Raw genomic sequence first — 25,895 nt, 5'->3', positions numbered from 1 at the left:
CTCAAATCGATTAATAAACAATTTTTGGAAAAATTGAGTAAATGATGCAACTTTCCCCCTAAAATATCACTTCAAATGCATACATTCCAAGGTATTCTATAAGCAATAGTCTTCCAAATAAAATATAATACAAAAGTTGAATGATCAGAGGCTACCTTAGAGAGAATCATGGCAAGATTTAAATAACTAGCCCAGGTCCACCTCTTACATAGAAACCCATGGCATATGGTCACTTTGGCATGGTCACTCACAATGATGGGGGCTTATGAATTCATTATTCATAAGATTTCGGGAAAGCTCTGTTATAAACCTCATCTTCTTCCTTAAGATAAAGATGCTTCACCCTTTAAAAATTACTGTAGAATCATTATAGTTTTGTCCTGTAGAGTATCACACAACAGAGTTCCTTTTCTTACCTGATTAGCTTTTTAATATTTAATAATAGCTTTCATAGCTTCACTTTTAGGAGTTAAATATTTCCACTGGATTTATAGAAGTTACCTACAATACTAAACAATCTTCTTTTATTTTCTGTATACATTCTTGTTGCTCGAGTTGTATTTTGCCAAGGTCCATTTCAAAAGGTAGTGCTCAATAAATACATTAAAATGCGGTCATCATTGCAAACTATAATAGATCAATCACCTCCCTCATTAGGATACCATCATTAGTCAAATTTAACAATGCCTTAACTTTGCAGCCACTTTCTAATACAAATACCACGCATGTTACCAATAAAACCATGGTCTTTAATTGTGTAGTGAATTTCTTGGACTCAAATCAGAACTTTATACCCACTACTATGAGATAGTACTACGACAACAAATATGTTAACATGACTCCCTATATTTGAGCCTCTGGTATGTCATCTTGAAAAATACTAAACTACTCTATTTGTCTTCCTACCTAAGTCAAATTCTTCAGTTTCACACATCACTGAGCAATGCTGACCTTCAAGGCTCTGTTTACAATTAGCCTTTCTCAAGTCACCAGTTATTAATACTCAAGAATCTCCAATGAAAACATTTTCTTCTATGACAATTAAGAAATTTTGCCTGAGACATCGTTTTCACTTGTTTACTTTTAAAACTGGTTTTATACAGAACATGTCCCTAGGAGGGTTTCTTGAAGTAAGATTGTTCAAAATTCAGGCAATGATATGTTCAATTCCACCTTTTCAGTAGGGCAAACAATGCAAACCCCCCCAAAACCTTTACCTTGATAAGAATATGCATATAAACACATACCACACGTGAAATGTGCACCTGAGCTATAAACATATGCAATAGCGTGTGGAAAACAAAGGTACGCTACTTTATTCTAGTTAAAGTTGTCCTCTTTACAAGAAACTTTTATCTCACTCTTCCCTCTTTCAAAACCATAATTTTCTTTCAAGCAAAGATAAAATTAGTGCGAGTTCTGCAAGATCCCAGTCTCCCTAAGTCCCCATCACAGACTTCAATTCAAAGGAAACTCATGTGTGCGGCGAGCCCGAGCTTCCATGGAACTCCTCCTCACAAACATGACGACCCCCTTCCCCCATCCGAAGCCCGAGGACATTCCGACAGAGGACTCTCACTCTAAGACGACAATCCCTGGGTAGAGTACATTCGGGTAACCATTTCTTTCCACCCAGCGCCCCAACACTAGAACCCCTTCCTAGTGCCACGCCTTCTTTGAGAGTCTGCTCCTGCGGGCCAGCCGAGGGTGAGCGCCCTGGTTAGTCAGTGCGCACGTGATGCGCGGTGCCCACATGACACGACCGTGGGCGGGGGAGGGGGGACAGAGCAGTAAAGCGGGGAAAAAGTTAAGGAAGATCGGTCAAAGCGCCCGAAGCAATGGGTCCCTTCCATTCTTTGTCAAGCAGTGGCTCAGGGATCCTTAGGGGACCGCTGAGGAGCAAGGCATCCACGGTCCAGCTTCCCAAACTGGGTGGGGTAGGGGGAGGGCGTAGTTCTCCTCTCTCCCCGCCACCTTCTGCTCCTTTCCGCCCTGCTAGTGATGCCGCTGCACCCTCAAGTTGTTCCTTCTTTCCTTTTCTCCCTCCGTCTTTTCCCCCCTACTTTCCTTCTTTCCTTCCTCCCTTTCTTCCTCCCTCCCTCCCGTCTCTGAAAGCTCTTTATCCACTACTGACGATGCCACTGACGCACATTCAATTTGCCCCGGGAGCTTGCCCGCACCTCTGAGGTCAGACAAGGCCAAGCACCTTCCACTGGGGAAGGTAAACTGCGCAAACAAAGTTATACGCCACACCGAAACCCGTCCTCCCTTTCGTTGAGCCCCCCATTTGCATCCTCCGCCAAGCTCACACTTGTTCCGTCGATACTCTCTCGACCTCAGCCCACTACCGTGCAACACACCCCCTTCCACAGCGAGCCCACCCTTCCATTGCCCGGTGCTTGGAGCGACCCAACCGCCGGGCAAAGCCCCGCTGCTCTCACCTTGCTTGACACACTTGAGCCGAAGGGGGTCCTTGCAGTGTTTGATCACGGCCAGCACGTCCCTGATGGTGAGCCCCGCCACGGGGGTCTCATTCACCTCCAGCAGCAGCTCCTCCGACACCAACTTGCTGCCGCTCTCATAGGCCACCTTGCCGGGCTTCACTTCCCCCAGGTAGGGGAACTGTCCATTCTCGGCGCCCCCCTTCAGTTCAAAGCCCAGCTGGCCCTCCGGGTTCCTGCCAATGACACTCTCATGGACTTTGCTAGTCCAGTGGCTTTTCTTTTTCAAGCTTTTGGACATGGCAGTGGGGCGAGTCGCCTCAGCTCCTGGGGGGTTCCTCTGGAGTAGGGGTGTTGGCGGTGAGAGAATAAGGATGGAGGAGCCAGGGGGCCAAGAGGTGAGAAGCGCAGACTTTGCCTTCCTCCCCTCTCTGTTCGGTGCTTTCCCTCTTCTTTGGATGGAGTGTGGACGAGGATGGGGAAGGATGAGAGGGATGGCTGGGCAGAGGTAGGAGAGCCTGGGTGAGGTTGTGCTGTCCCTTGAATGACACTCAAGGCTGTGGCCCCGCAGCAGAGGAGAGCTGTGGTGGTAGCGGTGGCGGCGGCGGCAGCCTCTGCGAGCAATAGCGGAGACGGGGAGCGGGTGGAGTGGGGGTGGGGAAGGAGGGTAGAGATGCCGGGGGCCACTCCTGCGCGGTGCGACTGGGAGCGCGCGCGCGCCTGGGTGTGTGGTGTTAGCTGATGTCCATGGCAGCTGCAGTGGCAGCGGCGGATTCGTGTGTGTGTACTAGTTGTACAGTATTGGCAGGAGGGGTGGAGGGAGAGCAGAGGCGGAGGGAGCCGACTGAGGGAGGAGGGGCGCGCGGACTGGTTGGGGGCCGCTAAGCCGCTGTCTCCGCTCCCCCCCTCCGCAGCTTGACCCGGTAGTGAAGGCTGAGAGAGAGGCAGGCTGGGTCCGCCTGGCAGACGGAGAGAGGAGGCGGGAGTGGGAGAGGAGGGGAGGTAAGGCCCGGCGTGGGGAGGCCGGCAGGCAAGGCTTTGAGAGCCGACTGCGGACCTTTTTTCTGTCTCCCAGCGGCCGAGCGGTGAGCTAGGCTGCAGCGCCGAGAGGACGCCCTGAAACCCGGGCAAGGGCTGGGCGGGAGCAAAACCGCTAGACCTGGATTTGAGCGCAACCTGGTGCTAGCGCTACTGCTGGAGCGCCGCCCGCCCCCTGGCGCGGGATCCAGCCGAGAGAGCTGCGTGCGGGCCCGCTGTGGAACTGCGGGAGAGGCCTGGGCGCTGGGAGCCGGGGAGACTGGCGTAGGAGTCTGCAGTTTAGAGGGACTTACTCTCTTCATATTTTCAGTCAGACTCGTGGCAGAGTTCTCAAATTTCCCCTCAGGGGAGCGGAAAGTTAGAGAACTGCAGGCCCGGTACCCCGGCGCGGGAGGGCGAAGCAGCGACCCTTTCCCTGGGACTGGCCCAGCCCGCGCTTCGGGCCCGCGGCGAGGAGTGAACCCTGGACGGAGTTGGGTGAAAGGCGATTCCCGGGAGCGAGGGGAAGGGGCTTCAGGTTTCTTTGTAAGAAAGAGCGGAAAGAAAGGGGCTGCAGGATGATGGGGGGCGGGGGTGTTGCAGTTCGGTGCGGTGAGAAGCCTTCCCCAGCGAAACTGACGTGGTCGCCCGGGAATTGTGGCGGCGCCAGCTGGGTTGCGCCTGGACCCGGGGAAGTCCTCAGACTGGGGCTCGTAGCTCGTTAAGAGACCTTAAGATGACCTGGCCTGGGAACCTCCTGCTACAACGAAGAAGAAGGCTCTGAGGGTGAACCCGGCCAAATCGGGGCTGGAACTCGGCTCGCTGGCCCACCACCAGGTTCCTTTCCCTTCCGCCTGGAAGAGAGGTGAGGACAGGGGCGCAAGGATGCAAGAGGGTTGCTGATTTTCACTCAGCCTAGAATTTCCTGTGAGGTGTTGGGCGAGGTTTTAGAAATTCTTGTAATTGATAAGTGAATTTCACTTGTTCTACTTTCAAATGATACGTTTAAGACCAAAAAAAATGTCGCACACCTACTCACATCTTCAAAACAAAGCATGAAAGGCACTTGTTCAGTTAGGAATCTTGATGTCTGGTGTGAAGATAGTGTGGGAGGCAAGTGGTACAGAAAGGCCGGATTTGAATGCAGGCTCTGTTTCTTACCAAGAGCTTGATCTTAAGTATATTGCTTGACCTTTCTGAGCCTCAGTTTCCTGATTTGTTTAATAGAGTTAGAAGTACTAATCTGATAGGCAAGTGATGAGGATGAAATCAGGTTAATGCATGCAAAGTGCTTGCCTGACTCAGGTGGGTAGCACTTAAAATGTTAATTTCCTTCCTTTCCCCTCTCAAGTATAACTCATTATTTGGGGAAAAGTGGGATTAAATTTAGTCAGTACTGGAAAAGATGTAAAACAGAGATGATTTGTTTAACCGTGTGTCTTTTGTCACTTGAGAAAACAGATCCCCAGTGAGTTGGCTGGGACTGATGGGAATTATTCATTAAGCCAGGGGAAGTTCCAGGATCTGAAAACAGAGTGGCATGTAATGCCCAGGAGTACACAAGGCTTTTTCTAGCATAGCCCAGCCTCACCCAAAGAAGTTGACTTTTAGCATTATGAGACACAATCCTAAGTGGAAATTGGTAATGAGAACTAAATAGGTATTTTTAAACACTAATTACAGACTAACATGTGTGGCTGATGCTAATATTTATCAGGTTCTAACTACATGCTTGATGTTGTCCTATAGGCTTTACATATAGTAATTTCTCCTGACATCTTAATAAGGTAGATAGTGTTATCATTCCATTTGACAGATGAGAAAATTGAGAAGGCTGCAAATTTAGTCAATGGCAAAGCAAATAATCAGACCTAAGTTTTTGGTTCCAGACCTGGTCTCAGTCACTGCATTGTTTCTCTCCCCGTGTACTTACAGTGTGTCACACCAGCAATTAGTACATAGTGTCCCCAAAAGTTTCATCTGAATTTTATTGTAGGGGGAATTAGGATAAACAAAAACAAATGGAGCAGGAGTTAGAAATAAAAGCATTTTACCCTCAAGAACCCAGGAGAGTCATTGAAGTGTATATCAGTTAACTGAATGTTTCTCAGCTCCTAATTCATTTTCTTTGTCCTTAATTGTGTTATTAGAACTAGAACCTATAAACAGTTCTATGTTGTTAGTTGGTATAGTATTAGGCCTACCCAGTAGAAGGTGCTAGAGGGACACTGCATAAAAAGGGGACTTCTTAGCTCCAGTGCTTTTCTTCTTGCTTCTATGATGTGGTGGTTAGTGTGTGGCTTTCTGGCCAGTGGTGTGCTAGAAACCAGTATTTAACATCCTTGAATAAGTTTGAATGGTTCCCTAGTGTTTGTCTTCCCAGTAAGCCTTGCTGGCATCCCAATGGATAGCTTCCTAGCAAGTTTCACTGGCACCCTAACTGGCCAGCCCAGTCTGTGACAGCCCAACAAATTTCTTGGCCATCAAGTGGGACATAGGCACATTATCTCCGATGAGGTCTCTCTCTCATTCTAGGCTAGAGGATAGGGATAGGAGTGGGGGTGCGTGGTTCTTCTAAGTTACTTCTTCATTGGATACTATCCCACCACCCTGGAGTTCATGGCTGCTCCCTAAACTGGCTACTCCTATATGCTTCAGTGATCTCTTAGTAGTCACTCCCCTTTTACTAGGTAATAATTCTTTATATTAAATGTCCTTTGTTCCACTTATGGTGTGATTTCTGTCCTGATTGGACCTTGACTGATACAAGGCGAAACAGTAGAACGCTATCTGGGGAGTCAGAAGTTGGCATCCTGTCTTTAACTGTGCAACCTTAACTAAGTCACTTAAACTTCCAGAGCTTGTTGCCTCATTTGTAAAAAGTGGCAATATATATAGCAAAGTTTTGTAAAGATCATGTAAATTTTTAAAAGAGTTTATTTATTTACTTATTTTTTATTTTAGAGAGAGGGGATGAGAAAGAAAAAGAGAGAGAAATATCAATGTGAGAGAGAAACACTGATTTCCTCCCTTTCATATGTGCTCCAACTGGGGGACCCACAACCCAGGCATGTGCTCTGGTTAGGAATTGAACCAGCAGCCTTTTGCTTTGTGGGATGACACACAACTAATTGAGTCACACTGGTTAGGGCCATGTAAAATTTGAAAGCATTTAAATGCACTTAAATGTGAGTGTACTTTAAAACTGTAAAGTGCTATCACAATTAATGGTGTTAATGATCAGTATAGGAACAGAGACTAGTAAAGAAGAAGGAGACATTTTAAGAAAAAAATTGCATGCATTCTGGGTACTTATATTATTTCCTGGGGGTAAAAACAGCATTTTCACTAAGATTTATGGTCATCAAATAAATATATTGTTGGTTGGTTGGTTGGTTGTCTTTGCCTAGCTTTTCAGAGACAAAAACAAACAGTTTCTATTCTCAAGTAGTTCAAGTTTCCAGCTCTGAAAAATACAACTAAAATTACAAACATTTTCAAATGTCAGATTCAGACTAATTCAGTTATTTGCTATTCTGGCATCCTTCACATTTGCGGTTTTTTTTTTTTTTGTCTCCTTTATGCTTTCTGGGTTTGATGCTTGTGTCAAGAAAGAATTATTTCATTGCTGAGCACTCTATTTGCAGAGCATGGCACTGGATATTGCCCACTATTCCAAAAGGAAAATACTTTAAAAAGCACAAAAGCTAAAAAAAAAAAGGCATGAGTGCATTCAATCTTTAGAAGAGTTCTATGAGGTTGATACTTGTGGGACACTCCACCTCTTGAGTCCCTTAGATTTTGTCTGAGTGCCCTACCCCCCAGCTTCTGTGTTCTTTTATTTCTCACAGGTGATCCCCTGAGACTCTCCTTGGAGATTGCCCAAAGGCTCCTGGACACACTTAGCCTTCAGGCACCCAGAGCCAGAGAGAACCACCTGGGAGTTAACTTTCTTCCCAGTGAACCTTTCCCAAGAACTGCCCTACAGAGTATAAAAGCCCAATCCTATTGCCTCTAGAATACTCAACGCTTCCTGGCAGGATCAAGCTGATGCCAGCATTTTGCCTGAACTCTCTTCCTTTCCTTTGCTTAATCTAGTAACATGCATTTTTTTTTTTGATTTTCTAGTAAATCACCTGCACACAATGTTCATCTCGAGTGTATGATTCTGGGCTTTCTGACGTACAATATTATATTTCTTTTTACAGATAAGGAAAAAGGTTTAGGTATTTTAAATTGCTCAAAGGCACGCTACCATTAAGATGTGGAGTTGTAATTTGATCTACATCTGTATGACTCTAAAGCTCCTGCTTCTAATGCAGTATTACATTTTGAAGTACCTGAAACTGAGTGATTTTAAATTAACTATCTGAACAGAAAAGGACGCAAAAGTCATCAACTGATTAATCAACAGATTATTGTATCCCTATAAGATTTTTAAGTGTTTGAGGAGAAAGCATAAAGAACCATGGACAGTAAGAACAAAACATGGTACGCCCATCTAGGAAAAACATAAAGGGTGAGACCTACCTGACCAAAAGTAAGAAGACATTTCCCACATTTTGGCAGAGAGTATAAATGTTTGATGTGATTTTTAGTCAAGGGCTTTCTTTGTCCTACGGGTGAATGGGATATTTGTATTTTTCCCTCCTCTATAAAAAATCACCACAAACTTGGTAATTTAAAACAACACACATTTGTTACCTACAGTTGTAGAGGCCAAAAGTCCAAAATAAGTCTTGCTGGGCTACAACTAAAACGTAGGAGGGACTATGTTGCTTCTGGATCTCTAGGAGAAGTCTGTTTCTTGCACTTTCCTGCTCTTAGAGGCCACCTGAACTCTGACTTGTGGCCCCTTTCCTATATCTGCAAAGTCAACAGAAGCAGGTCAAGTCTGTCCGTATTCCATCACTCTGACACTGACTCTCCTGCCTTCTTCCTCCACTTTCCAGAACTCTGATTATAACAGCTCTGCCCAGGTAATTTTAAAGTCAGCTGATTAACAATCTTAGTTAAATCTGTAGCCTCAATTTCCCTTTGTCACGTAATGTAACATAAGCGCAGTTTCCAGATAGTAAGACCAGACATCTTTGGGGGAGACATCTGTCTTTTACAGTATTTTAGGGTACCACATAGTCATATCCTCACTGTTTACATTTTAATTCAGATTGTCAACATCACAACTGCATATAATCCCTGCTTTTTGTCTCAGAAATCTCTATTGCATTGCCCAAGAGAACTTTTTGAAAACTCCTTTCTTCATAAAGTCCTGCAGTGCTGCCCATTAAATACACTGCAGAGTCCAAACTCTTTGTCTTGCTTTAATCCTCCTCTGCCTCCTTCCTAACTGTAGCCATTTCTTTCCATATGCCCACTGGAATTGGATCCTGGAGCAACATAGCTAATGTAGGTCTTCTAAGACAAAGATGAATAAAAGGAGTCCCCTTTGCAATATCTATTATAGGCCCTTTGGAATATAATTAAAGGCAGAAATTTCAAAATTGAATTTTGATGTTCAGGTCAAAGCAGAGAATTCAGTCACTTACCATGTTTGTAACTTGGGGCAGCTGATCCAGTGTCCTACTCAAAGTCAGGCCTGAGTCTCCCCTTCCTCTTAAAATCCTTTGTTTTATTCATCCTGAATTTTGTTTCCTTGGCTCACTAAGACATTTCATGGTTCTCAGTTTGCCTGAAAGGCAACCCTTTCTCTCTGTTTGTATGGTTTATACCTGCTGACCCGCTTAGGCATACCTCTAGAGTCACCGTCTCTCAAAAGCCTTTTCTGACTCTTATCCTTTCAACACATGTGAAACTCACCTTTATGTCTCCGTGTACCCTTGTGTAAACATGGCTTCCAATTCATTTCATTGTTTTTTAATTCTGTCTTCCATAGAAGAATGGGCAGGCTTTTGGGGTTTTTTAAAATTTATTCATCTTTGCATTCTTACCACGTTGCACATTCTCTGGCACAATGTATATGCTCAGCAGAATTCTGCCTAATGACAGATATGTGCAACGTAATGGTGTATAAAATTTTATTATATGACCACCACCTTAATATGAATTTTAATCATTGGTCTTAAATGATTATCTCTTTATATCCATGCTAATGTCTTAAAAGAATGGAATGCATAAGAGCACATGTTGATGAAAAAGACAATATACTTAGCCATGAATCTAAGGTTAAGAAAGGAAGCCAGATTCTTCAAGTTTATGACACGGGCTGAAAAGTGGTAGTAGTGGTGACAGTGTTGATAGAAGATAAACTTGACCCACCCCCTCATTTGTCAGTTATTAAACTTCCCCCTACTTCTGCCACAATATTCACCCAAAAATGCTAATCCATATTTGTAAGGTAAATTTATTTAGCATAATGCAGAGCTTCTCAGACTGTTCTATCAAGACACCTCTAAGGGCCCACTTCCCAGGTCAAGAATAATCTTATTTAAAGTCTCTAGTTATCATTTAAAAATTGATTTGGATTTTAAACACTAGTCTCTAGTAGAACATATTTATACAGCTATAAAACATGGCACCTTCCCCAAACTGCCTAAGGTATGTTCCAGAAGCATTTGCCATGTTTGTTCAGTGGTTCCTTGCTCAAGTTCAGTGACTGTGGGTGTGCAGATCTTAAGTCCAGTAACTGAGAATACAAGCCCAAGTCCTGGAGAAAGTTTGAGCTGCAGATAGATATAGATTTCGGGACTCTTTGCCTGCCTACAGAATGCAAACTGTGAGAGGAGAAAAATACTGAACTCTAGTTTACAACATATTTAGGAGGGAGAGAGGAGAGGAAAGATCAGTGAAGATAACTATATTCCAAGGTAGGATCTACATTGAGAAACCAGTCCTCTTGATGTTACTTAATAGAAGGTTTAGGGTCTTAGGCTCCTCCATACAGATACACAGAAATATGTATATTTTATTTGGTATTTTATCAAATTACACTATAGTGCTAAATCTTCCTTACCTTAAAATATCAAATATTTTAGTGATTGTAATTTTGAGGTTTATATCAATTAAATTAGCATTGGAAGGCCAAAACTGCTCTATTTTAGTCTGGAATTAATATTCATTGATTGTGTTCCTGCATGTCACAGAGCTTACTATTTTTTAGTATCAGTCTTAGTATTGAGAGGGGATATATTGTCCAACATCTCTGCAACTCAGGAACTTACTCTCAAACACACTGTCAGTGGCCTAGCCCCCTGCGAATATTCTGCAAATAGGCAAAATTTAAATATATGAGAGTATTAGATCATTTTAGTTCCTAGGAAGTTTTTAATGTAACTCTTTGTGTGAAACTCATGGGAATGAAGGATATACAAAGTGGGAAAAGAGAACTGCAAAATCATTTAAATCATTGCTCTGTCTAAACTACAGAGTTTGCAACATGTAGAGAATTTGACCAGCTCAAGAAACCATGAAAATATCTTTTTGTTCTTTGACTTTAAAACCATTGCAATATTTTATATAAATAATAATGGGTAAGACCTCTTTATGCTCTTGTTACCTTATTCAACATATTGCACAAAATACAACAAAAGTATTGTATTTGGATCTGGAAATGTACTTTTTCTTATGCACTGTTATGCAGTCATACTTGAATGTCAGTATCTGGATTTATCTTTCATTTTTATTTTTTGACTTTTACTTATTCAGTACCTGTCAATCTTTTATCATCACTTCACATTCTACTAATCTCAGAAAGATACTCTCATACCTTTTATAGCTTAGGCTTTTCTTACTAGATTTTTTAAATACTTCAAAAATTCTGGTACCTCAAGTTCATGCCATAAAGTAGCTGTATCTGTCCCCCTCTTTTTACTTGTGTTCAATTACTGTTACTCTCTACTTTGTGACTCTAAATCTTTTAAAGCCATCTTACCATTTTTTCGTGCATTCATCCTTACAGAAAATTCTATCTATATGAAAAATTCTATCTCAAAAACACTACTTATCTCTTACCTTTCTAACTACTTGTATTTTTCATATTATCTCTTGTTTTGCAAATGTGCATCTTAATTTATCTTTTTTCTCTAAAACTCTTCTTATTGTATATCTTGTTTTCCATCAATTTCCATTATAAATTTTAAAATAAACAGAGTATTCTGTATGTATTTTAATAAGATGTGTACTGCCCATATTATAATCCTGTCTGTTATTTTTAATCATTTTGTTACTGATTAAAACTGAGTTATCATTTTTTATTATGAAGAAGTAAAAGAAGCAGCAAAGGGATAATATCATGGGCTTAATTTCTGTCAGTGAAAAATCTTGTAGGTGGAAAGAAAGTTATGGAAAGAAAGTGAACATATTCTATTTTGAAGCAGTAAGGAATTGTCAGATTTGTTTTCTAGTCTTTAAGAAAGGCATGTTTCAAAAAATTCAAAGAAGAGTTCATCATGTTTCCTCATCCAGATTATTGAGAAGTAAAAAATGCTGAGGAACATTTGGTGGCAATGAGAATGTAATTCTAAACACACTAATTTGAATAATTTTGCAGACCTCTTCAAATACTGTTCTGTATGGTATGATTTGCTTTTAACCATTTTAAATGCTGTGGATATCTTTCAGAATATGATAAATACTAGTGATCTCATCACACCCTTCTCCCTTTACCACAAATGCATATATACATGTTTCTTCCAAATATCATATATCATTTCATGTAGTTCATAGATCCATTGAAGCTAAACCATTTGCTTGGATAAGGGATTCTTTGAAAGTCCAGCTTAAGTAACCCTTTTATGTAAAGTTTTTTTATTTATACATAATTGGCTGAAAGTAATCTTATCTGCGGAACTAAGAAATGCTACCTGATACTTTTTCATCACATTTCTTCTTGCTTTGTACTGATCATTCTAGTTGTATCTTAGCCATACTGCTAGGCTGAATCATGAAAGCATAACGTCATAGTTGCATTTCTCACAGAAGTGGAATGAGTGAAGGAAAATACAGTAGTAGAAAAAATGAAGACATAACTAAAGTGAATCTGAAAGGGTCAACTGTAGCTATTACATTAAGCACAGAATTAGAATTAATTGATGCTAATAAACTAAACCCAAATTTAAAAATGTATTTTAAAAGATCAAGAAGTTTGCCAACTGGAAAGGTATTAAAGCGTTAAGACAATTGTATAACATTTTATCTATCAAGGAGAGTATTTTAAATATGAAAAAGGGATGGTAAATTTTTTAAGAGAAAATTGAAGTTTAAGATGAGTCATGGGATAATTCAAAATCTTTTAATTGCTTTAGGGGAATTCAGTCTTCCAAGTTCTCTCAATTAGGTCCAAGGGCAATAAAAGAATCAGGAAGTTTGGCAAGCCATTTTCTATAATCTCTGAAGAAAATTAGACATTAGGGATTCAGTAGAAGATAGGTGAAAAGCAAAGCTACCGTGATTTTCCAAAGAAGCGATTTACTTCATAAACTATAGACTACAAAAATTAGGACATCAAGAGAAAGAATTGATAACATAGTGCTAGTATAGCTTTGTAAGGAACAAGTCAAATCAAAAAATGCACATTTTTATTTATAAAGCATGACTTGTTGTGGGACCATATCCACAATGAATACTCAAAGACCAGGCTCCTATCATTCTGTTTAATACCTTAAAGTGATGCTTCAGTTTGCAGATGTTCTTTTAACACATTCTCCACATCTGGCTTTAGTAGGATGTACATAATAGGCTTATTACTGCCCTCTCATGAGCACTCAGTATTTAATATATGTTCTTCCAATCAACTGCTCCCATCATTGCCTCATTAATTTTGTAGGATCACTCCTGGTCCTTTTCCAAAACACCTTATAAAGCTTTTCTTTAATAATTAATTGGCCTTATAACTATCAGATATATTAAGACGACCACCAGAACTTTAATATTATAAATTTATAATTCAGATTTGATATCCTTAATGTACAATAATTTGTCTAAATAAAAGTTTTATGAATAATAAATTTACAATTGAAAATTTTATTAAATGTGTGATAAATTTTAGGCCATGTTATTTAAGAAATGTTATAAATATTTTACTTATACTTAGTATTAGTTATAATATTGCTCAGTATGAGTTATGTATGCTTAAGATTTAAATAAATTTCACTTAATTTTGAGTTAATTAAATACTTGCACATATTAAAGTATTTTATAGTATAGTGACTGACATTTTACTAAAATTTCAAGATTTTGAGGACATATTTTAATAAAATACAATTTTGATTTTTACCTTAGGCAGTATTTAAAATTTTATTTATATTGTCAATAGTATCTGGATAGGAGAACTAGAAATATAAGGGAATATTTTCTTTATTTAATAACAATAGGTATTGAAGAGGAAAAGGCTCCTATATACATAGTCTGAATATGCGACTGCAAGAGTTTAGGGACTCATTAAAACACCTTGCAGACCTTAAGGAAAACAAACGTACTACATTTTCCTCTTTAAGCTCAAAAAATATTTTATTTTTAAATATATTTTATTGATTATGCTATTTTACTTGTCCCAATTTTCCCCCTTTGCCTCCCTCCACCCAGTACCACTATTCCCTCCAGCAATACCCACCCTTAGTCCATGTCCTTGGGTCATGCATATAAGTTCTTTGGCTTCTCCATTTCCTATATTGTTCTTAACTTCCCCTTGCCTTTTTTGTACTTACCAGTTATGCTTCTGAATCCCTGCATCTTTTCCCCCATACTCCCTTTTGCCCCTCCCAGATGATAACCCTCCAAGTGATCTCCATATCTGTGATTTTGTTCCTGTTCTGATTGTTTGCTTTGTTTGTTTTTGTAGATTCAGTTATCGATAGTTGTAAATTTGTTACCATTTTAATGTTTATAGTTTTGATCTTCTTCCTACTCTTAATTAAGTCCCTTTAACATTTCATGTAATAATGGCTTAGTGATGATGAACTCCTTTAGCTTTACTTTGTCTGGGAAGCCCTTTATATCTGCCCTTCCATTCTAAATGATAGCTTTGCTGGATAGAGTAATCTAGGTCGTAGATTGTTGCTTTTCATCACTTAGAATACTTATCAGTCCCTTCTTGCCTGCAAACTTTCTTTTGAGAATCAACTGACAGTATTATGGGAACTCCTTTGTAGGTAATTATCTGCTTTTCTCTTGCTGCTTTTAAGATTCTCTATTTTTAATCTTTGACATTTTAATTATGGTGTGTCTTGGTGTGGTCCTCTTGAGGTCCAACTTGTTTGGGTCTCTCTGTGCTTTCTGGACTTGTATATCTATTTATTTCACCAAATTAGAGAAGTTTTCTTTTTTCCAAAAAGTCATCAATTTCTAACACTTCCTCTTCTTCTGGCATCACTGTGATTTGGATATTGGTATGTTTGGAGATGTCTCAGAGGCTCCTTATACTATTCATATTTTTTATATGTCAACTATACTTCAATTTTATTTTTTTCCAATTTTTTTATTTAATTATTTTTCAAGTACAGTTTTCTGTCTATTACTCCCATCCTATCCCACCCTCCGTGCTTCCCCCCTCCCTCCCATTTCCACCCCTCTCAGTTGTTGTCCATGTATCCTTTATATATGTTCCTTTAAATCCCTTCCCGGCCATACCACCCTGAACGTGCCTGATCTCGTCTATTCATATTTTTTGAATTCTTATTTCTTTTTGCTGTTCTGGTTGAATGCGTATTACTTCTTTGTTTCAAATTGTCGATTTGAATCCTGGCTTTATCACTTCCACTGTTGGTTCAGTGTAGATTTTTCTTTATTTCACATAATGTAACCTTAATTTCTACTTGGGTCTTTTTTATTTTTTGCTGTACTCAGTGAGTTCTGTGGGCATCCTGATCACCAGTGTTTTGAGCTCCGCATCTGATGTGTTGGTTATCTCCATTTCATTTAGGTTTTTTTTCTGGGGTTTTGTTCTGTTCTTTCATTCGGACCATATTTCTTTGTCTCCTCAATTTGGCAGCCTCCCTGTGTTTGTTTTTGTCTAATAGGTAGAGCTGCTTTGATTCCCTGTCTTAGTAGCATGGCCTATTGTAGAAAAGACACCTGTAAATTATGTGGGGTGGTGCCTTAGATAATCACTAAGTCGGAGCAACCTGCTTCACTTGCTTTGTGGCTCTGTTTCACGGAAGGGCTCAGAGAGGGGACAGTGACAATGCCTGGCTTCTGGAGGTTTGCCTGGCATTTGTCCTGTACAACTGGCACCTTTCCGGCTCTTGCCCTTATGCTAAATGCCAGAGAGGGCGAGTCTGTGTTTGTTTTAAGTCCATGCAGGTCCTTTAGTGGAATCACCTGAAAAATCTGGCAGTTTCTTCTGCCATCTCAACAACTAGTTTCTACAGCCAGAAGTTACGCGGATTTATCTTTCTGGTGCTGGAATCCTAGGCTGTGCAGTCTGGCCTGGGGCTGGGGTTCCTTGCTCCCAAGGAATCCCTCCTGATTTTTATCGACCACACGTGAATGTGGGACTGCCCATTCTGCTGCCAATGCTGCCTCTCTGCACCACACCACATCTCTGCACCTCTCCAGCTGTCTCCATATCTCAGCCCTTCCTACCCATCTGGATGAATATGGCTTCTTTAAATCATTTATTGTTGGACTTCCATACAACTTGATTTTCTGACAATTCTGGGTGTTTTTTGTTTTGTGGTCTAGTTCTAACTCTTTCTGTGGTTGCAGAAGGCGAAGTGTGTTTACCTATACCTCCCCCTTGACCAGAAGGCCCAGATAATATTTTAAAGTATGTCAGTTTATGTTTAGGTACAAGCATTCCCTGAAGCTTTTGATTTAACAGGAAGCCAAATAAAGAAAGTTTAAGTTTTTCCTGTACTAATGGAGATTTACTTCATAGCCTTTTTCTCTGGAAACAAATATAGATCTCTCCTCGAGACTAGGAATATTTGCATATGAGGAATGATTTGAAAGGCTAGAAACATTTTTTCTGTTCTTTCTAAAATGCTTCACTATGTTTTGTCATATTGCCTGATAATTTTTTCTTAGAGACTTATCCTTTTGAGATACTATAATGCAAATACCTCTGAAAGGTTGTTTTCTGCTTTAGTCATCCTCATACAGATATTGGTGAACAAAATCCATTGATTACAAGTTAAGGGAAAGATTGCCAGCTAACAATCCCTAGAGTACATACTTCCAAATACTGCTTAGAAATTTCCATGATTTTCTCAATCTAGTTTATAAGAATAAAGAAATTAAACATCAAGGGGATGTGGGTATGTTACAGAAAGTTGTACAATTGATATTTATTCTCTTTCTATCCTCTCTATTGATTTAAAAACAAAAGTAATGGAATGTTAACAAGTGGTAGGGTGGTACTACTTCAGTTATGGAAAGGCCTCTTGTAGGATGTGATTTAAAAAAACTTGCCCTGGCTGGTATAGCTCAGTGGATTGAGCACGGGTCTGTGAAGCAAAGGGTCGCCGGTTCGATTCCCAGTCAGGGCACATGCCTGGGTTGCAGGCCAGATTCCCAGTGGGGGACCCATGAGAGGCAACCACACATTGATGTTTCTCTCCCACTCTTTCTCCTTCCTGTCCCCTCTCTCTAAAAATAAACAAATAAAATATTTTTTAAAAAACTTTAAATTTTATTTTTCAAAAACAATCTACTTTTGACATTATTTTGTATCAGTTTCAGGTGTGCAGCATAGTGGCCAATCATGCACTTTACAACGTGCTCCCCCTGATATTTCCAGTACCCACCTGCAACCACACATAGTCATTACAGTATTATTGACTATATTCTGTATGGTGTACTTTGTATCCTGGTGATTATCCTGTAATTACCAAACTGAACTTCCTAGTCCTGTCATCATCTTCACCCCGACTGCCAACCCCCACACCTCCAGCAATCATCAGCTGTTCTCTGTATATGAATGTCCCTCAATTCTGTTTATTTTTTCTTTACATTCCACATATAACTGAAATAATATGGTATTTGTCTTTCTCTGACTGTTTCACTTAGCATAATACCCTCTAGTTCTATCCACATTGTTGCAAATGGTAAGATTTTGTTCTTATGGCAGAATAATATTCCATGGTGTATATGTACCACAACTTTTTTATCCACTCATCTATTAATGGTCACTTGGGTTGCTACCATGGCTTGGCAATTGTAAATAATGCTGCAATAAACGTAGGGGTGCACATATACATTCAAATGAATGTTTTGGCTTCCAGTTATTCACAGAAGAGGAATCACTGGGTCATAAGTCAGTTCCAGTTTTAATTTCCTGAGGACCTCCCATACTGTTTTCCATAGTTGCACCAATCTGCATTCCCACAAAGAGTACACAGGGTTTCACTTTTTTCCACATCCTCACCAGCACTTTCATTTATATACTTATGGATAATACCCATTCTGACAGTTGTAAGGTTTGTGGTTTTAATTTGCATTTCTCTGAGGTTTAGTAATATTGAGCATCTTTTCATATGCCTATTGGCCACCTCTCCTTAAAGAAGTATCTATTCAGGTTCTCTGCCCATTTTTTAATTGTAATGTTTGTTTTTTATGGTGTTAAGTAGAATGTGTTCTTTGTAAATTTTGAATATTAAACCCTTGTCAGATGTATCATTGACAAATCTCTCATTCACTAGGTTGTCTGTCTTTTGTTTTGTTGATGGTTTCCTTTGCTGTGCAAAAATTTTTCAGTTTGATGTAGTCCCATTCATTTATTTTTCTTTTGTTCCCCTTGCCTGAGGACATGTATCAGAAAAAAGTATTGCTAAGAGAAATGTCAGAGATTGTACTGCCTATATTTTTTGTAGGGGTTTATTCGTGTATAGTGTAAGAAGGTGGTCTGCTTCATTTATTTACCTGTATCTGTCCAATTATTCCAACACCACTTATTGAATAGATTATCTTCATCCCATTTGTATATTTTTGCCCTATTTTTCCAACACCATTTATTGAATAGTTTATCTTCATCCCATTTGTATGTTTTTGCCCTAGGAAGTGATTTTTTAATAACTTTTATTTATTTTTTAAAGTTTATTTATTTATCTTTAGAAGGGAAGGGAAGGAGAGAGGGAGAGAAATATCAATGTTTGGTTGCCTCTCATGTGTCCCCTGCAGGGAACCGGCCTGCAACCCAGGCATGTGCCCTGACTGGGAATCAAACTGCGATCCTCTGGTTCGCAGGTCCACGCTTAATCCACTGAGCTTATACCAGCCAGGGCCTAGGAAGTGATTTTTTTAACCAGGAATTAAATGAGGAATAGTATTCACTTGTGCAAAAATCTGGGGGAAGGACTTTTCAGGTAGTGGGAAAGGGAAGTATGTAGTTTCTGAGGTAGTAAGAAACTTCACATGTCAGAGACTAGATAATTTTCACTTTCATTAATTTGTGCATTCAAATTATATTACTTCATAGATTATTCTATAAGGCTTTTCACAGATTGTACTCTGATTAAAATTTAGTTGTCCCTGATTTCTACCGTGCACCATGCTAATCTATAACATTGTATATGCTATTTCTTTGATTTGATAGCTTGTCATTCATGCCTGATAATCTGTGACTCATCTCTTAAAGTTCACTGTACACATTCCCACTTTTAGGAAGCCTCCCCTTCTCTCTCCACGCACCATTTTTAGAGTTACTCAATCTTTATGCTAGTGTTATCTTTTACACTTGAGAAATTGATCTGCAATTACTAGTTTGCATACACCTACTTTAATACTTCTGAGTTTCTTTAAAACAAAAATGTTATTAATTCATCCTTGGGTATATATAGACCAGAGTAGTAGTATTATACAGTATGTAGTACTACGTATATAGTAGGTAATCAATAAATCATTGTTAAATAAATGAGAGACTGGATATCTTTTCCTTGTTAGGACTTATCTAATGCAATATTTATCTTCAGAACAGATTCCATGATATATTTATTAAGAATAATAGCCATAAACTAATTGTAGATTATAAGTATATTCTATAGCCAGTAGAATATTTATCATTTTCTTATGAAATAATAAAATGTTAAATTAAATACCATTAATATTTAATGCAAACTATACTCATGGAAACATTGTGAAAATATTGAGTAATTTTTGACATGAAGCTTTCAATTCAATTTTTCCATTATCATTATGGTAGACTTTCAGTCTGCTTTTATATAAGTTAGCATTGACTGCCAGTTACTACTTAATAAAAATCTTGACTTAATAGCATGCTTTCTATGGTTTATCTTTTTAAGTTAGAGTAATAGAGTGGTATTTGAGACATTAATTATATTTTGTTTATCAGAACTTACTGTCCTTAACTTGGAACCTGAGGGCTTTTCCAACTCCAAAGTGCCCAGCAGAATCGCATAGCTAGATGAGGAGCTAGGAGTGGAAATTCTGGCAAGATAAATGGGAAGAGGACAAGGACCTTTTGATAAGATAAGTCAAAGGTCATTTCTGTCAGGGAACAGTGACAACACTATGCTTTAATAGATGACAGAGAAGTTATAGAATGTAGCATTAAAGTTGTAGAATCAGAAATGCATACTTGAAGCTTCCCCTCCCAGAAAGTTCCCAAATGTTGGCATTTGCTAAGTGTCTAGGTGCTTAACATTTATTCTAGGCCTTATATGTAGTCAGGGAGAGGATTTTACCCTGTAGGTCCTCTTTGAGGTCATCGGTGATAGAACTGCATAATGCAAATTTACTGAATGAACTAAACTAATGAATAAATACATAAGCTTTACATTTAATCCTATATATTGTTTTAGAAGTTTGAATCAGTAGCAAAACCTAGATTGTTATTTAATCTAATGGGTTAGAATTTACTTCTAACAATTTTTTAATGCTCAAATTGTCCCATATTTGGTTTGCCAGGGCCACTTCAAGTTGGTTCATTTATCCCCTTGATATGTCCCTCTGATTATTAGAACATTTCTTTGCTTCATGATATTAAAAAAAAAGTTCCAAAATTTTTTTGTTCTTTCTCTTCCCCAGCTCTGGTTCTGTCTTTTCTCCGAAAATAGCTCTCTTCCTGTTAGTGAAGAATGATATATAGAAACCAAGATATGGTAATTTTTTAAAAGATTTTATTTATTTTTAGAGTGGGGAAGGGAGGGAGAGACAAAGGTAGAGAAACATCAGTGGATGATTGCCTCCAACGCGCCCTTTACTGGAGACCTGACCCACAACCCAGACAGACATGTGCCCTGACTGGGAATTGAACCAGTGACCCTTTAGTTTGCAGGCTGGCACTCAATTCAGAGCCACATCAGTCAAGACCCAAAATGTGGTAATTTGACTTGTTGACTTGTTTATTGCTATTTTGGGGCCATTACTATTAAGCCCTTTGAGTGGACAGAGATAGGAAATACAGAGAGAAATATTTAAAATGTGTTTAAATGTATTAAGTACATAAGCAGAGATAAACCTTGGCTTATTATGAGCACATTAACACTTTTGAAGGGAATATATTTGTTATCTACATAAAGCAGGCCTACAAAATAATAATACTGGCCTGAGCAAAGCACACCAAATAGATTTAATAGTTAAATCTAACATATCTTGGAATCTCAGATGCAGAAAGGAGACATTTTCTAGAACTATCATCTAGATGTTAATAGAGTAGACCCTTGCAGTGCTGTTTTGGGTCTGTCAGAATAAAAATAAGATTGGAGACAAAGGCATTTGTAACTGCATGGTAAACTCATATTAGGCATTCATTATACTCAATCTTGGATGAATATTTATGACAGTATAAACAGATAAGGAAGTAGTGACACTGTCTACTTGGGTACAATACTAATATGCTCTTTGGATAAATATAGTAGCTACAGAGGCAGTACTAGCCATTTCATTTAGCAATAGCTTGACTATCATTTGGCTACTAACATGGATAACTTGTTTGAAGATGAGGAGTGTGAACCTCAAAATAATCGAGACTTGTATCCTTAAAAGCCCTGTGAGTATGTATTCAAAATCATAGAGTTTTCTCCCAGCATGTCATGGGGGGCTTTTTTCTAATAGTTTGTCTCTCCCCAGTTAACTTTGAAAACCAGGGCTTCTCTATTTGTTTTTTTTTGTTTTGTTTTTATCTATTTATTTTTAGAGGAAGAGAGGGAGAGAAATATCAATGTGTGGTCGCCTCTCACATGGCCCCCACTGGGGTCCTGGCCCACAACCCAGGCATGTGCCCTGACTGAGAATCAAACTGGTGACCCTTTGGTTCGCAGCCCATGCTCAGTCCACTGAGCTACACCAGCCAGGGCCAGAGCTTCTCTATTTGGTTTACTAATCCCAAAGATTAATTCAGTAGAAGTGGAGGCTTATTGTTACTGATTCATTCACTTTGTCTAGAAAAATAAGTTTGTTAGTTTTATGTATTAAAATAAATCATACATTCCTACTATAGTACTACATCATACACACACTTGCCCACTATTGCATTGTAATAATTTAGTGACCTGAAAATAATGTAAAATATATTTATACACATATATTCATGTTATTTTTTATTTCAGATATCATAGAAAAGAAAGTAAACACCAGAAGAAGCCACAGCATAATATAAAAAGGACACAATTTGACCAGTGTTACAAAGCAAGATTAATAATTATTAAGAATGTACACTATGTATATTGTAATTTAACCATCTAAACAATGTAATTGCTACAGCTGTTATTCCCATTTCATAGAAAAATAAACTGACATTACATGCCTAGTTAAACTCAGTTTACTTCTTGTGTCTAACATATTGTGGAGATTTGACTCAAACCCACATGTTTGACCCTAGACCGCATATTCTTTTAAATTCATCACATAAAACTTTGCTCTCCCCCATTCAGCTATAGCTTGCTCAACTGATTCTTTGTGTTTTCTTTTGAAAGAGAAGGATATTGGCTTATTTTAACAATCTACAGTTTTCTAAATCATTAAATGTGTTCGCTATACATCATAGTTTTTTTTTAGTGGTCTGTATTCATGCTTTCAAATTAACTCTGATAGTGATGCTTTAAACTTAATTTCAATTTTATTAATTAAAACAGAGCTGAATACATTGAAAAATACAAGTTGTGACAACAGGATAGAAATCTTTGTTTTGAAAAGTAACTTAAATAATAACTAAAAATGGACCTAAGATACATGGAGAAAGTGTGAACCACACATATGTGGGTGGAAGCTACCCTCGAGTCATTTTAAATGACTTCATCCAAAAGAACTGCCTAAAAGGCGATAGGATCCCAACAGAGAGAGTCTGAGAGGTAGACTCCTGAGACCTAAATCCTAGTCAGGTGCTGGTGAGAGATGCCTATCATTGAATGGGGGGAGGAGTGAATGGTCTGAAGAACCCTCCAAGGAACTGAAACTCCCTTCAAGGAAAATGCAAGTCTGCTATGGCACTTGCAAAAGCAGAGAGCAATGATGGCAGCCCCCAAAATACCAGCATGCAGGAGATTGCCTGTGCCCTTTCCTCTTCTCCCGTCACCATCTTGAATCCTGGAATGGTCAGAAAGAGTGCAAGTTAGGAATTGAGGAGAGCACGAAAGACAAATTGGGAAAACAGAGGAGTATCTATCCAAGCTGTACAAGCCTGCTTTATACTATAAGCCTGCCTTCTGTTGCATAGCTGATTAGGTGAGTGCAGAAGCTTTAATTTTGAATGAAGCTTGAAGTTTTTATTATTACTTTAGCTACACCTATCAGTTTCAGAAGTGAAACAGTTTTAAGTGACAAGTACCAGGAAGATGTATTATTTAAGATAGCTCTGGGGCACCAACAAAGATTTTATTTAGGGGAAGGAGAAGAATTACCTCACAGAGCGTACTTCAAAGGACATTATGAGAAAAAAAGTTATGTAATGATTTTATTAAGCCAATGTGTTTCAGAATATCATGTGTTTATATATCCATACATCATATATCAAAAAATATATACATTTATATATGTGCATGAATCATATGGAGCACATTTTACAGTGTTCTTAATTTTTTAATTAAATGTCTATTTGGTTATTCTCTGCTTTATTTATATATATTATTTCTAAATGTTATAGATATAAACAAGGGTAAAATGTTTATATACAATATTTTATGTGTTGTTGTAACTGACAAAATAGTATTTATCTAAACCCCATGTGTCATGTGATATATTTCATATTCTATCATTCTTGCATGTGACTGTTATAAAACACAAATCAGCCCTGGCTGGTGTAGCTCAGTGGATTGAACATGGGCCTGCAAACGAAAGGATGGCGGTTCGATACCCAGTCAGGGCACATGCCTGGGTTGCAGGCCAGTTTCCAGCAGGGGACTCACGAGAGGCAACCATACATTGATGTTTCTCTCCCTCTCTCCTTCCCTTCCCCTCTAAAGATAAATAAGATCTTAAAAAAATAAAATAAAACACAAATCAACTCAAATCAACAGGACCAAAATTAGATTTGGAAAAATATTCAATAAGATGTATAAAATGAGGCAGAATTAATTCTACTTAAGTTCACCAAGGATCTGAAATCAGATGTAAATTTGTAATATCATATTACTTTAGTTATGAATTAATATTACATTTGCATTCACAAAATGGTATTATGTTTATCTCTTACTACCGTTTAGACAGAACATCACAACAGATATTCTATCTTTAGTCTCTTCCTCCCCTGCTACCTAAATGTCATTGAAAAATCTGTCCATATTGATTATCAGCATTCAAGACTGGTTTTGAAAAATGCGAAAAACTGAAGATTTGTAATTTAGTGGAAGATAGAACAGAATTAAATATTTTTATAAGTACAGAAAAAATGTTCCTTGAGAGGTAACAATTTTGAAAAACTGGTCTACCAAATACTGAATTTTAGATATTAAGACTATCAAAGATATAAAATACAGAAGAGTTTCTTAAATAAGTGTTCCACATTTTGCTTAAAGAATTCATTTAGGACATGGTATTTTATAATCAATGTGTGAGCATTAAGAAAATGCTATTTGAAACATTGAAAATTTTCAGAGTTTAGGTCCTATGATTTATAATTTAGATATCAAAAAACCACCATTTAAATTATATACAGATATATATACATATATGTATATATGTATATGTATGTAATATTCTAGTAAACAAAAGCCATTAATGGCCTATAATGATCTTATTCTTACTAATATAATTCAGGATAAAGTATAAAAATATTCACTTATTTCATTATTAACAATGGCTATTCATGAAAAAATAAAACCCTAGATATGAAAATGAATATTTACTGACTGACATTCAGCATTACTCTGAAAAATTTGCTTAAAAATACTGATTGTGACTCCATGGCACCCTCAATTCAGTGTGTCATTAGACAACCCTAATCTACCCAAGAGAATATTCTCCATTAGCTCCTTACTGATATAACCTCTTTTTCTTCAGATTGGCCATAATCACACATAAAATACTCAACTCCACAGACTCTCTTTCAGTCAGAAGTGACCAAGTAACAAAAGTGCAGGCAATATGATAAAAATATGGATCTGCTAGGGGCTTCTGGGAATACTTTTGTTTTTCTAATACAGACTCCCTTTTTGTCCCTTTCTCTTTTTCTAGCCTGTAGCACAACTGAAGAGGGAGACACCATTTTGCCTCCGTGATTTGACAAGCATGAAGGTAAAAGCCTCACTGTGAGGATGATGGAGCAAAATCATAGAAGGGGGCCTAGATTCCCTTCCTTCAGACTTACTGTTACGTGAGAGAAGTAAAATGCTGTTATAAGGTTAAACAACAAAGATAGGTTTCAACTTCATGTACCTAAATATATCACAATTCGGACAATATACATAAAAGTGGTAAAAGTATTTGTTATATAAGAAATTCATGATACCCAATACAATCAAGTAGCAGACAAATTATAGTTCTTTAATTCATTATGATTTTGAATTGATCTTTTACAGTCATTTAGTTATCAAACTATTAAATTCATTTGCACATTCAAGTTTTGTTAATGTAGATGAAGCCTATTAATTTCTTTGTGTGTATATGATTGTGTGTGTACAAATATATGTGTGCATATATACTTCAGGAGCCTAAAGGAATGATTATTTCTTTCATAGAGCACTTAATAGTAGTTACCTCAACTCTTCCTTAAATGTCTCCATCCAAGTTCCACTTCATAAGGGAATAGATCCTAATATATCCCAATAAAAATGATTTAATTATTTATTTTGATCTGGCCATCATTGGAGTTTTTCAGTATGAGTGTGTGTGTATGAGAATTCTGGCCCATTTACTTTATCTGTATACCCACTTCAGAGCTTTTGTCATAAATGGATGTTGAGTTTTGTCAAATGCTTTTTCTGCATCTACTAGCTGATCATATGATTTTAAACTTTCATTTTCTTAATGTGGTATATCACATTGATTTGCAGCCAGAAACCCTGAAAGTAGATGTTCCCTATGTGCATATCTTAAGTCAGCTGTTCAAACAGTTTTCCAGTCCTTCTGGAAGGTAGCAAAGTTGCTATC

The 25,895-nt window shown here is 38.3% G+C and overlaps 1 long non-coding RNA gene across 3 annotated transcripts; it reads left to right on the top strand.

Annotated features, from left to right (window-relative positions):
- Positions 1-3,292: 3,292 nt before the first annotated feature.
- On the top strand, positions 3,293-25,735 carry LOC119000997 (uncharacterized). 3 transcript variants are annotated; one of them, XR_005069455.1, is made up of 5 exons: positions 3,293-4,323; positions 4,920-5,000; positions 20,397-20,470; positions 21,920-23,033; positions 24,981-25,735. It is a non-coding gene; the product is annotated as an uncharacterized LOC119000997 (long non-coding RNA). The 3 variants fall into 3 exon arrangements; XR_005069454.1 differs by lacking the exon at positions 24,981-25,735 and adding an exon at positions 24,807-24,878; XR_005069456.1 differs by lacking the exon at positions 24,981-25,735 and adding an exon at positions 23,597-23,624 and having other exon boundaries at positions 3,308-4,323; positions 21,920-22,031.
- Positions 25,736-25,895: the final 160 nt, after the last annotated feature.

Source organism: Sturnira hondurensis, unplaced genomic scaffold (assembly GCF_014824575.4).
Source record: "Sturnira hondurensis isolate 20B ecotype Veracruz unplaced genomic scaffold, ASM1482457v3 Scaffold0016462, whole genome shotgun sequence".
Lineage (NCBI taxonomy): Eukaryota > Metazoa > Chordata > Mammalia > Chiroptera > Phyllostomidae > Sturnira > Sturnira hondurensis.
This window is presented reverse-complemented; position numbering and strand designations above follow the sequence as displayed.